A 12115-nucleotide genomic window follows, 5' to 3' on the forward strand; every position below is an offset into this window, starting at 1 on the left:
TCATGCACCATGGGTGCCTTAGACAATGCCACACAGAGAGGATCTACCTTTCCATTAGTTTGAACCAAAATTCTTCTATTCAAAAATTAAAACTCAAACTAAGTTTCTTTTCCTTTTGAATATCATTTGCTTAATGAAACAAGTTGGCAATAATATTTTCTCCTTGAATTCCCTATTTAGTGGGAAGAGAAATTTAATAGAATGAAAAAAAGTTTCAAAAAATTTTCCTGCTTGAATTTCTTGAATGTCTTAACTCGGAGAGTGCTCCAGATATGCAATGTTGCAGACGTGTCCCTTCCTATGATGTTTATGTCCCATCATCTGTCTAAGTGTAGGTGATGTCTTCCCTTTTATTTGCTCTCAGTGATGCAGACTTGCCTTGTTACACCAAAATGTGAGAATTAATACAATATATACTGGAATATAAATGGTTAAGAAACAGAAAGAAATACAACATAGAGCATAAAACTCAGGATTTGGTGTACTGCAGAATAATAGCCTACCTCTCCTGTTTGTTGTTTAAGTTTTCATTTTTCAATCAATTGTTTCTGCATCTGCTAGGCACAGCCTCAGACACTTTTTTCTTGTGTTTATGGGAATGCTGTAAGATTGCTTTGGATGAAAATGTAGGGAGCCAATACTCGAAAACTTTTCTGGGCTTTTTTTCATGTACCATTTAGATAAGAGAGGAACTGAAGAGATCAAGGATAAAAGTAAAAGTGTGAAAGACACAGGCAAGAACTGTTTTTCACAAAGGGATTATGACACAGGCAAAAAAAGGGTCTGTTGGTTTATGCCTCTCCCCGTTCTTGCTACAATCATTGTCTCAGGAATGAATTCATATTCTGCATCATTTTCGGTTACCTTTATAGTCTTTCTTATAAGAATGAGGAATGAAAATTTTAATGCCTCATATATTCTATGAATTACTGTAGATGGCTAGACTGCACTACTTTGATCTTTCCTATATTCTGTGGTTTGATTGGATCGTGATGTGAATGAAAAACAGCACAAAACAAATCAGTTTCTGAGAGAACGACTTTAACAAGAAAAGGGGAAAAAAGGCACCTCAGCCCACTTCAGAATATTACATATGTGGCAGGGAGAGTCCAGATAACTGCTCCTGTGTCCAACTCAAAATGATCTCAGTCTGTCTGGTTGCTACACATTCTGATCTGAGAATTCATTACTAAACATAGCGATCAAGCTTTGGAACAAATAACAATTTATTATCATTTCAATTCATGCTTTTGCTTCTCCTGAGCCTCAGTATGGCACCTTGCCTGATGCAGGGACATGATACATGTGGAATGAATGAATGAATGAATGAATGAATTCTGCGTTAATAGGCTGAAATAAATGGGACTGTGCAGATACAATTTTTCCTCCTATCCATGTTTCTCTTATGCAAATGAGTTCATAGTCAGTAAATAGAAGAACAATGTTATTATAATGCAGAAATGAGTTGGCTCATAAGCTATTTTCTCCAGTATTTAAATGATTTGTGACACTAAAGTCATATCAGACAATCTCCTAATATCCAAGCACAGTGGTACCCAGCATGCTGGACAAGAACACCCACTATGTTCAACATCTTCCTTGGCATTTTTTGTCGCCTAGTTTGTCCATGCATTCTGTTTGGAAGTTCATATTGCATGGTTTCCGTGGTTTCCCAAATACAGGGGCATATGACCTCAACTATTCTACACACACCCCTTCAACCAAGGCATCATTACCTTTATTTAAAAGTAAAGTCTGATATCTACTGTAGTATTATTTTAAATTTGAAATTCAGCATGATTTTTTTTCTGAGTTAGAATTTTATTTGCTTTTGTTAGAGCTCTTGTTACAAATTTCCATAGGCTTAAACTTTTTCTCTCATCTCTCCCTCAACATTGATTTTAGCATTTTTGAAGAACACAAGGTCCTCCCACCAGGGAAGGTACATATTTCATTATAGTGGAAAAGGCTCCATTGGTTATAAAATAAAACACAATTATGTGCCTGTGTGAATGTGTAACAACAGATGCCATTAATATGTACCACTATAATGCATCAATAAAATATGGGGAAAAAACACAAGAGCTGAAGAATAGAATTAACCTATCTAGAGGTAGGGGAAAGGGGTTTATGAGTCTCTGACTATTTTGGGAAAAATAATATTAAAGCATCAGAGCTATATAAGATTTTTTTAAAAATTTTTTTCTAATATTTATTTTTTAGTTTTTGGTGGACACAACATCTTTGTTTGTATGTGGTGCTGAGGATTGAACCCGGGCCACACGCATGCCAGGCTAGCACGCTACAGTTTTGAAGATCACATATTCCTACTTATTCCACTTCAGGTGAGAGGACACCACCCAAAAGAAGCAGGTAAATGGCCAAAGATCTTTAGTTGGTATTGACAAGCTGAAATCAGCCATCATGTCTTGGGTCACTTGTCTCATCCCTTCTGACACTTGCGGAAACTGGGTCTCATCCTGGTGCTGTCCACATCTACTTATGAGCCTTGTATCATGTTATTGCCTTAGTTTTGTCATGGGTAAAGCCAAAATTTCTTTCCTCACTGTCAGCTTGTGTTCTAAGTAGATAATTATGCCTTTCAATTAGCCTGGGCAGTTCCCTTTTTATTTATTGTCTTGGATGCTAATTAGTATAGTCCCTGCAAAAGTGAGCTGGTTTGGAAGATATTAAATGGCTATCCTAGTTATAAGGCATGGTCAGAACTCCAAAATTTTCATGTGCTCTCTCCTCCCTTTCTTTGCATATTCAAATACTATCCATTCTTCATGACAATGCTTTAATTAATGTTGTTACAAAGTCTTTCCAGGGTTGAACAGTAGGTGGTCACCTTTGATCTCTGAATTTTTTAGAATTTTATTTGTATGTTTCTAATGCTCTATCATCTTGAAGTTTGTTTCCCATAGTTTGCTTCAGTGTTTCTCATGGGGCGGGGCACTTCTACTCTTTGACATATAGAATTCTCTCATGTTGGAGGATGCTCTGCAGTGCTGGATGTCATGGAGTCCTCCAGCAACGTGACAATTCAGTACATCTTCACCCAGTTCCAACCTACCCAGCTGCCTGTGAAGGATAGAATTCACATCCCCCACACCAATTATAAACCATAGCTCAAAAAAGGCAAAATTCAGGTTTGATTTATTTTTGCGTCATTTCTCTATCCATTACCACTCACCCAAATGATGGGATTTAATAATATTAAAATATGTTGTGGACATCTGATATAGATTAGCATCTCTGTCCCAAACTAAGAGAAAATGGAAATGCTGAAACTGAGATGAGAAGGTACCCAAAACTTTAGCAAAACTGGCCCATCTGTATACTCTTACATTTTCCCTAGAGTAGATATGAGTAGTTAAGCAGAGGTGGGGGCCCTGGCAGGTGATTGGGACAGTCTGCACCACCTCCATCCCATATGGTGGGATGCTGTACTAGGGACAGAGGCTTCCCTATTGAACAGAATGGTCAGTATTGGGATTACTGTCACTGTTATTCCTCTATCCTCCTTTATCTACTTCTCTCACTTCTATTCAAAGTAATTATAATAACTAACACATCCTTGATGGTTTCTTAGGTGCCAGACACTTCTCTAAATTTTATATGAGAATAAAAAATTGAATCCTTGCTACACAACAATTCGGTAGATAGTGGTGCTCTTAACTCATCCTTTTACAGTGGAGAAACTGTAAAAGGCTCAGTGAGGCTACATGACCTGGCTGAGTTCAGACAGCAAAAGTGGTTGAGCAAGGATTGGAACTCAAGGGGTCTGACTTAGTTGCTCTCTGTCACCACGAGAAATGCTACCTTACATATGTGGCAGGGAGAGTCCAGATAACTGCTCCTGTGTCCAACTCAAAATGATCTCAGTCTTTCTGGTTGCTACACATTCTGATCTGAGAATTCATTACTAAACATAGTGATCAAGCTTTGGAACAAATAATAATTTATTATCATTTAAATTCATGCTTTTGCTCAGACACTTTATTATCATTTAAATTCATGCTTTTGCTCAGACACTTTTTCTTGTGTTCTTCAAAAATGCTAAAATCAAGTGTTGAGGGAGAGATGAGAGAAAAAGTTCAAACCTCTTTCATTCTAGACTCATGATCTGGTCACCAAGTTTGCAAAACTTCTCATAATCCTCTTGCACTTACAGCGTAAGCATGTGTCATATTCATAGTTATGCATTTTCTTCCATTCATTAGGGACTTTTGGTGACATGCATGCATTTTCATTTGTGCTTAGAGAGGGCAATGCAGGGTGTTGGCACACAAACCTATACAGGGAGATAATATTATGTAGTCCATTGACAAGCAAGGTGATTTAGTAGTTAAGAACACTGGCCTCTGGTGCCTGCCTTTGTGGGTTCAAATACAGGCTCCACAGCTTACCAGCTGTGTTATTTCATATAAAACACTGCCTCAATTGTCAGATGTCTAAAATGAAAGTAATATTAGTAGGTATCTCAGAGGGTTGTTGGGGGCATTTATGAAATAATTTATCAAACACTTAGACCTGAGCCTAGCACAAAATGACTACAGTTAATTGCAGCATCACTTCAATGATGATGTCATATCCATGGACTGCATCTAGGACAGAATGGAAAATAAAGTTGTCCTTAGTTTCTATTATAAATGGAGAAATCTAAATGAGCAGCCAAATTGTCTTTGATGAGGTGAGATGGAAGCAGCCAGACCCATGTTTGAGCAATGGTTGGGAATCCAATGACCCTCCCTGTGGTTCTAGAGTCCCTGGAGCCTGTGATATTGGGCAGGTGACTACATTTCTCTGCCTGGTTGCCTTGTCTGGAAACGGAATGAAGAAAGGATGTTCATGCTCATCAAAATCCTAAAGAAAATTCCTGTGAATGAATAAGTGCCAAGCATTTTAAGTTGAGGACAGGCAGTGCTGTTTTCCTTGGGGCTGGATGTTTGATTCTCTTCCTCAGATGATGCAACCTCTCCAAGGATCACGTTGCAAGGATCACGTTGCTGTCATTTTCCTCAGAAACAAATACCGGCGGTACTTTGAGGAATATAATTTGAGAACAAAAATCACTCCATTACAGAGGGAAATGTAAAGCTGTCTATTTTCCCTCTGTGACATTCAACCATTAAAGGCAAGAATTCCATTTTATTGGCTTCTTGTAATCAAGATGATGTGACCTTTACAGGATTAATATCTCATTCTTTTGCTAACTAATTTACTCTAATACGCAAGAAGATGCTTTATAGTGTGAAAAACACCTTGGGGTATTGGGATTGGATATAATAGCCAGAATAAAGCCATTACAGTTGGATATATAGGAGGATAAAATCTTAAATAAAAATTTGTAACTATGGGATATGGAAAATTTCTTTTTCGTTAATGTTGGAGTTTTGCTTTTATTAGTTCTTTGTTAAAAGAGCTGCTCTATATTTTGCAGTAAATTTTTGAGGGCCTCTACGTTACTTAGGTTTTTGTCATCTTTACTGCTATTATTCGTATATTTCTTCCTTATACAAAGCCAAATTAGGGCGCCCTATTGTAGGCTCAATATTAATTTGTATGTAGCCATAGAAAAACTCTAAGGAACTATATCTGCCCTTCATGCCTCATTAGATTGTGAACTCACCCAAAGTAGCCAACTTCTGAATGAATCTCTTTATTCCCAGGGCCAAAATAAAGTGCCTGGCACATAGCAGATGATCCATTAGTGTGTGATAAATAAATAGTGATTTTCCTCTGTGCTTGAAAAATTCAGGATTTACATTTCATAAGATCCAGGTAGGATAAAATTGTCTACTCTGCAATCACCAGGAACATTCTTGCAATGTCTAGGTATCCAGGGTAGCAATTACTTCCACGCCAGCCCACAGACCCTAACTTCAGTCATCTTTACATAGTTTTCAGAATGATCAATCTCCTTTGTGGTCTCTTCTGCTTCTTGAGTGGTCTATCTTCTGATTCAGATAATAATAATAAGGACAGCCAATTGATCTTTTTTATAAAACCAACCACTGATCTCAACATATTCCATGTAATAATTCTAGTCCTCACAATTCAACAGGATAGGTGGGGCAATTATCTCATTTTGGATGAGGATGTTAAGGGCTGAATTTTGGGTTTTACCTCAGATGAAGTTCTACCTGCTTCATTATTAGTTGCATTCCCCACATGGACAGGTTGAGGGAACTTGGGCCCTTCACCCTTTCTTCTCTCCATGCTCTGTTTTGGTGATCTCAATTATTTCCATTCATTAAAAAGAATCATCATGAGTGGGGCATGGTAGCACATTCCTGTAATCCTAGCAGCTGGGGAGGCTGAGGCGGGAGGATAATGAGTTCAAAGCCAGCCTCAGTGAGGTGCTAAGCAACTCAGTGAGACTTTGTCTCTAAATAAAATACAAAATAGAGCTGGGGATGTGGCTCAGTGGTTGAGTGCCCCTGAGTTCAATCCCCAGTAACCAAAAAAAAAAGAATCATTGTGAGTATCTGTCCCTGATTTATGTCTACTGTCACCTGTACTCCTTCTTTCCCATTAAACTTCCTGCTTGATCTCTGTCTCAGACATCTCAAGCTTAACATATCCTCCTCTGCTTTCCCCAGATCCCTTCCCAGTCCATCACTCTTTCCTGGGGAATGGAAGTGCCTGCCTTGGCATGAGGCTGGGAATCTACTTTTTGCTTACCATGTTGGATCCTTTGGCAGGCCTTGCCTGACTTCTCTCCAAAGCTGCCAAATCACCTTTTTATAATATCTCCATCTTCACTGCCACGACGATTGTCTCCACACCTGCAGCTTCCCACCAGCTCTCTCTGTGTTCACTATTGTTTCCTCTTTAATGTATTCTGCACACTGTAAAAAAGAAAGTTCTTAAAGTGTAAATAGCTGGGCTGGGGTTGTAGCTCAGTGGTAGGGTGCTTGCCTAGCATGTGTGAGGCACTGGATTCAATCCTCAGCACCACTTACAAATTTAAGAAATAAAAATAGTTTATCATATACTTTTAATTTGCTATCGAAACCAAAATGAAATAATCCTTAAGTAGCTTTCTCTGTGCTTAGAATCACAGCTAGACTTTTGCTCTGCCATGCAAAGATCTTTTAAGTTCTGATCTCTCTGTATCTTTGTAGTTCCACTTATGACTTTCAATGATATTATTTTATTTTATTTTAAAAATCTATGTTCCTTCCTACAGCATAAGATCTTTGAGGGAAGGGACAATTCAGTTCTGTATATTATTGGATTCTATCACCTAACCTTCTTTCTGACACATGATAAGCACATGAAAAACATTTGGTAAATATATGAAAACAACTCTGTCCTGTTTTCCCCCATTCTACACCTGAATTTAATGTTCTATTATTTTCTAGTCTTTCCTTTCTACTAATTGCTACACTTCCTATTGTACTAAGGATATTAACTAGAAATCTTTCAATATTTTTTTTCTTTTGACTTTTCCTATCTCCACACCTTGAACAAAAGGATACTCCTCTTGTGTTACTTACCAGACTCCTACACAAATTTTCAACCTTACTTTCTATTTCCATCTCAAGACCTGGCTCCTTCAACCCATCGTCCCCTCTCCAAAGCCTTCCATTTTTTCTTCTGTATATGGCTTTTTGTCTTCTCCCTTCGACATAGCCAGGCATCCTCCACTCTGCAATGCCTCCTTTGCCTAACATCTCATTCCTTTTTCCCTTTTCTGCTACACCACCCTTTCCCACTAATCCTTTAGTGCTATTTTTTTTTTCCATGCAACTCTGCAAGACAAATGCATTTTTTCTTCTGTTGAATGTTTCTTCATGTCACCAATGATCACCTAGTGGTCAAAACCCACTTCAACCTCATCACAGTCATGCGTGCCCACCATTGACCACAATTTCTGCTGTAAAATTTCCACCCTATGTTTCCCAGAACTCTAGGTGATCCTGGTTCTCAGTCTTCTTCTAGTGCTAGGATCAGCAGTTTTGTGCCTTCTTGATGGGATATCTCTTTTACTGCTTCGTTGGTTTGTATTTCTTTCTTTCTTTCTTTTCTTTTTTTTTAGAGAGAGAGAATTTTTTTAATATTTATTTTTAGTGGTGCTGAGGATCGAATTCAGCGCCCTGCGCATGCCAGGCAAGCGTGCTACCACTTGAGCCACATCCCCAGCCCCTTAGTTTGTATTTCTTCATCATAAATCTTACCCATCGGATTTTCTTTTGGTCTCCCACCCCAACCTCGTTGACTTCTGACACAGTTTGGACTTTCCATTCTTCTGCTGTTTTCTTGATTTTGCTTTTGTCATTGTGATCTTTCAGACCCCCAAACACAAGCCTTCAAGTTGTCTATTTATTGTCATTATTCTACTTCTCACTAGTCCTCGGACTGTACCATATACCTTAGCACATGACAAGCACTCGATGAGCGTTTGTTGACTGAACTAGAGAACACTACAGAATCTCACCTCTAAATTAGTACACAGCTATTAAATGGTCACCATCTCCCCAATCATAATCCTCTCCAATTATTCTTCACCCTACCTTATAATGTATTGGTTTTTTTCCATTTTCATTGTCTAGACTAGTGCAGGGGTGGCAAGCTGGTTTTGTTTTTTAAGTCAATCCTATTCAATGACAATTTCTGTCTAAAGTGTTAGGAAGGATTCTGAGGTCCTGTTAAGGTTTAGTAGGAGAGAATGTAATGTGATGATCACTTAGTAATAGCTGTCAAAGATCCAGGAAGAAGAAATGTAGATGGATAAAAAATTTGTACTAACTTTGTTCATCTATGCCTATAGGATAAATATTTGTGCTGTTCATCAAGTGTAATAAGAAATCAAAATCTACATTTTGGCTCATATTTCATAGCTCATACCTTCTTTTCATCTAACATTTTTAGTTATTTACAATTGCCAATATTTTGCAAAACTTAACTTGTTCTTCAAAAAAATCTCCTAATTTTTCAGGCTATAGTTGCTTATATACTTTCCCAATATAGAAATGTTAAAACAATTATCTTACCTCCTTTTTCCCTTCTCAATTTAAATTCATCCCTTCCCACAAAGTCTTTGCAGAACATTTTAATCCAGAACAGTATCTTCTGAAGTTCTATGTTGCAGGTTCTGGAAACTGATCATGTATCATTTAAGCACACACTCCTTGGAATGCCTCTTGGTGCATTTTTGTGTGAATCATTAAGAGAGTACTTTGTGTAGTATTAATTTTCTTTTTTTTCTCTATCTTCAGTTATTTTTTCAGGGCTTCTACATGCCTGGCATATATGCAGCTTGTTTCCATCTGCATACTCTGTGTAGAAATCTCCTTGGCTAGAGGATCGTTTATCTAACCAACTGCCTTTCCCAGAGCAGGTGCTCATGACACATTATGGATTTGAATTAGATATTTCTTGGTCTTTTATGTGTTTTACTCTATGCTTTATGATTTATTATGTACATAATTCTATTTTGTCCTTGAAAAAAAAATCTTACAAGCTATTAATAACTAATATCAAAATTTCGCAGAAGCTATGAGATTTAAAAATAGTGAAGTCAAGAAACTTGTCCAAAATAAGTAATACTGATACTGACTTCTGGACACCTGGTTCAAATGAAGATGAAACACTAGAAAAAAAATTCTTGAAAATGCATACCTCATTCCTAAATAAAAGCCTATTCCTCCGAGGAGCTATCACAGCATGCTATTTGGTCATTGGCTATTGTGATAAAATGACATCAGAGCCTCAGCATGTACAATAAACATTTTCAAATAAGTCTGCTAGCAAAGTGAAGTCAAAGTCTTGTCAGGTATTTCTAATTCAGGATCTCTACCTGGAGAACACAGACTATGAAGCCAGGGTATTGATTGGGACTTACCTCTTCCAAGAGATGGTGTGTTCTTCTATTATTCTGAATGCAAAAAGAGCTAAATAGCTCCAAGACCCTTAATTCAGGTAGAGTCAGACTTATTTGAGGACCCACTTCATAGATCAGCCTGTACTTTTGGGAATACTTCCAAGTCAATTGGAATCCATGTAAAGAACATAGACTCCTGGAGATATTCAGAATGGAGTCTCTCCAGATAACTGTAAGCTCTCTGTGTTAAGACTCAAAATCTCTAGAAGACCTTGTAGAACAAAGTCAGGCCTGGGCAGTGCAAGAAGGCCAAAGGTCCCATCCAAGAGGCTGCAGGTTGCCCCTGAATGCCTTATGTGTAATTTAACTGCAGCCATCATAGATCCCCACTTGGGGGCGCCAAAATGATGCCTCTGTTTTCTCTTATTTATTTCTCATGGCAAGAATTATTTTACAATGAGATGAAAATAATTCTGTATGTAATTATTTTAGTATGAGGACAAGTTTGTAATGGTTTATATTTATCATTCACTCACAGGTCCTGCTTTTAATGCTTGCAATCTCTGTATTAATGAACTAGAAATTGGTTGCTTCCAAGAGGAGGTAATGTCCTCCTGATGGATAGTGCATTGGGCCAGGAGTCGGCCGACCCAGGAACCAGAACAGAGTCAGAGTTAGAAGGGACTTCAGAGGTTATAATCTGACCCTGCTCATTCACAAATACCCTCTACAATGCCCCTGACAAGTGATCATCCACTTCCAGTTCAGGAGGACCACTGGGTAATTGTGTGATTAGGCAAACCACTTAGCAAGTACATTATAGAATCACAGGATGATTGAGCAGGAAAGGACCTTGGAGATGAGCTGGTCAACCCCTTGACTATGTGATGAGGGTCAGTAAGGTCAAGTGACTTACCTCTGAACGTTAACAGTACAGCTAGAGCTGTGCATCCTGACGTCCAATCAGTAGGATCCTTCCACCATGGCAAGTCTCTATTGGTTCAATGGAAGTAGTCACTACTATTTTCGAGACGTCAGCACTTTGCAAATGAAGGCTGCTGTTGCTGCTGAATATTCTGATTATGGAGTTATGTTAAAAGCTAGAAGGGAGGTGACAATGGTTGTGGGCCCAGTTAGAAGTCAGTTCAGGTCTAGCAGCACCCCTAGGACTTGATGGTGTTAAGCACAAAAATAATCCTATCTTCTTGAGGACCCTGTTCAGGAAAGGTGATGGCAGTAGTCATCAGAAATGAGCGTGGGGGTTTTGTCTTCCTAGTGATATTGATGTGCATCGGTATTAGAGGAGGTTACTGGTTAGTTTAAACTATTCATTCAGATTTCATTATTTAGTCCATTTGTTCAGGCTTATGTCTAATATATAAGGGACTTTAAAAATGCATACATCTCCTCCTCGAACTGTGATACTTTCAGCCCAGCTCCTTATTTGAACAGCTTGAGGACTAATTTGAATCACACTTCACTCGTGGGTGCTCAGAAGAGTGTGTGATATCTTAAGGAGTTGCCTTCCAGAGATTTTAAAGATGTTTTAAAATGAAGCACATCAGAATTCTTCAAATTACATATGGTTTAATCTAGGAAAGGACAATCGAAGCCTTCATTAAAATAGATTTATTCCAATTTCATATGTGGAAATAAATTTTCTTGTGATAACTCGGTATGTGCCTATCCAGATTGTAGCATTTCCTACTTTCTAAATTAAATGTTGCTGGATGTGAATCTTGGCCCCATGTTGGCATATATTAAAAGGCTTAGTCATCATTATTGTAAATATCCCAGAATTGAGTCAGGCTTCATCAGAGATTAGAAGTAACTTTATTTTCTTCTTCCTCTTTTTTCTCATTTCTCACTTTTATTTTCTTGTACCTCTTTTTTTAATATTTGCTTACTATTTTCTTTCTTTTCTCTATTCCAACCTTTGTCAAGAACCTAAAGCTCTCTTCTATTGCATAAAAACCTAGCATTCTCTATCCTAAGTTAAAGGGACAGTGTGGAGACTTTATGTAGCGGAAAGGAAAGAGCCTTACTACAGAAGAAACAATTTGTGTTTACTTTCTCTTTTAACATTTAAAAACGCATCTAAGTTAATTATTTTTAGATCCACCTACATAGAAGGAGAAAAGCCTAAAGCGATTCAGTTTCTTATCCAGCATCACAAAAATAGTAAATGGTAGAGCTGGGATTTCATCCTGGGCCCTTCCTACTCTGGACCCTACCTATTTTACACCACACCACCCTCTCTCATGTGCTCTACTTAGCATC

General features: G+C 38.0%; 1 long non-coding RNA gene across 2 annotated transcripts in view; it reads left to right on the plus strand.

Annotated features, from left to right (window-relative positions):
• Positions 1 to 12115, plus strand: part of LOC125610572 — a 265267-nt gene that overhangs the window by 160579 nt on the left and 92573 nt on the right. For both annotated transcript variants that reach the window (XR_007340574.1, XR_007340573.1), the window contains exon 4: positions 2224 to 2373. This is a non-coding gene — a long non-coding RNA (uncharacterized LOC125610572). The remainder of the gene's footprint in view (positions 1 to 2223; positions 2374 to 12115) is intronic.

The sequence above is a fragment of the Marmota marmota genome, unplaced genomic scaffold, assembly GCF_001458135.2.
Source record: "Marmota marmota marmota unplaced genomic scaffold, marMar, whole genome shotgun sequence".
Taxonomy (NCBI): Eukaryota; Metazoa; Chordata; class Mammalia; order Rodentia; family Sciuridae; genus Marmota; species Marmota marmota.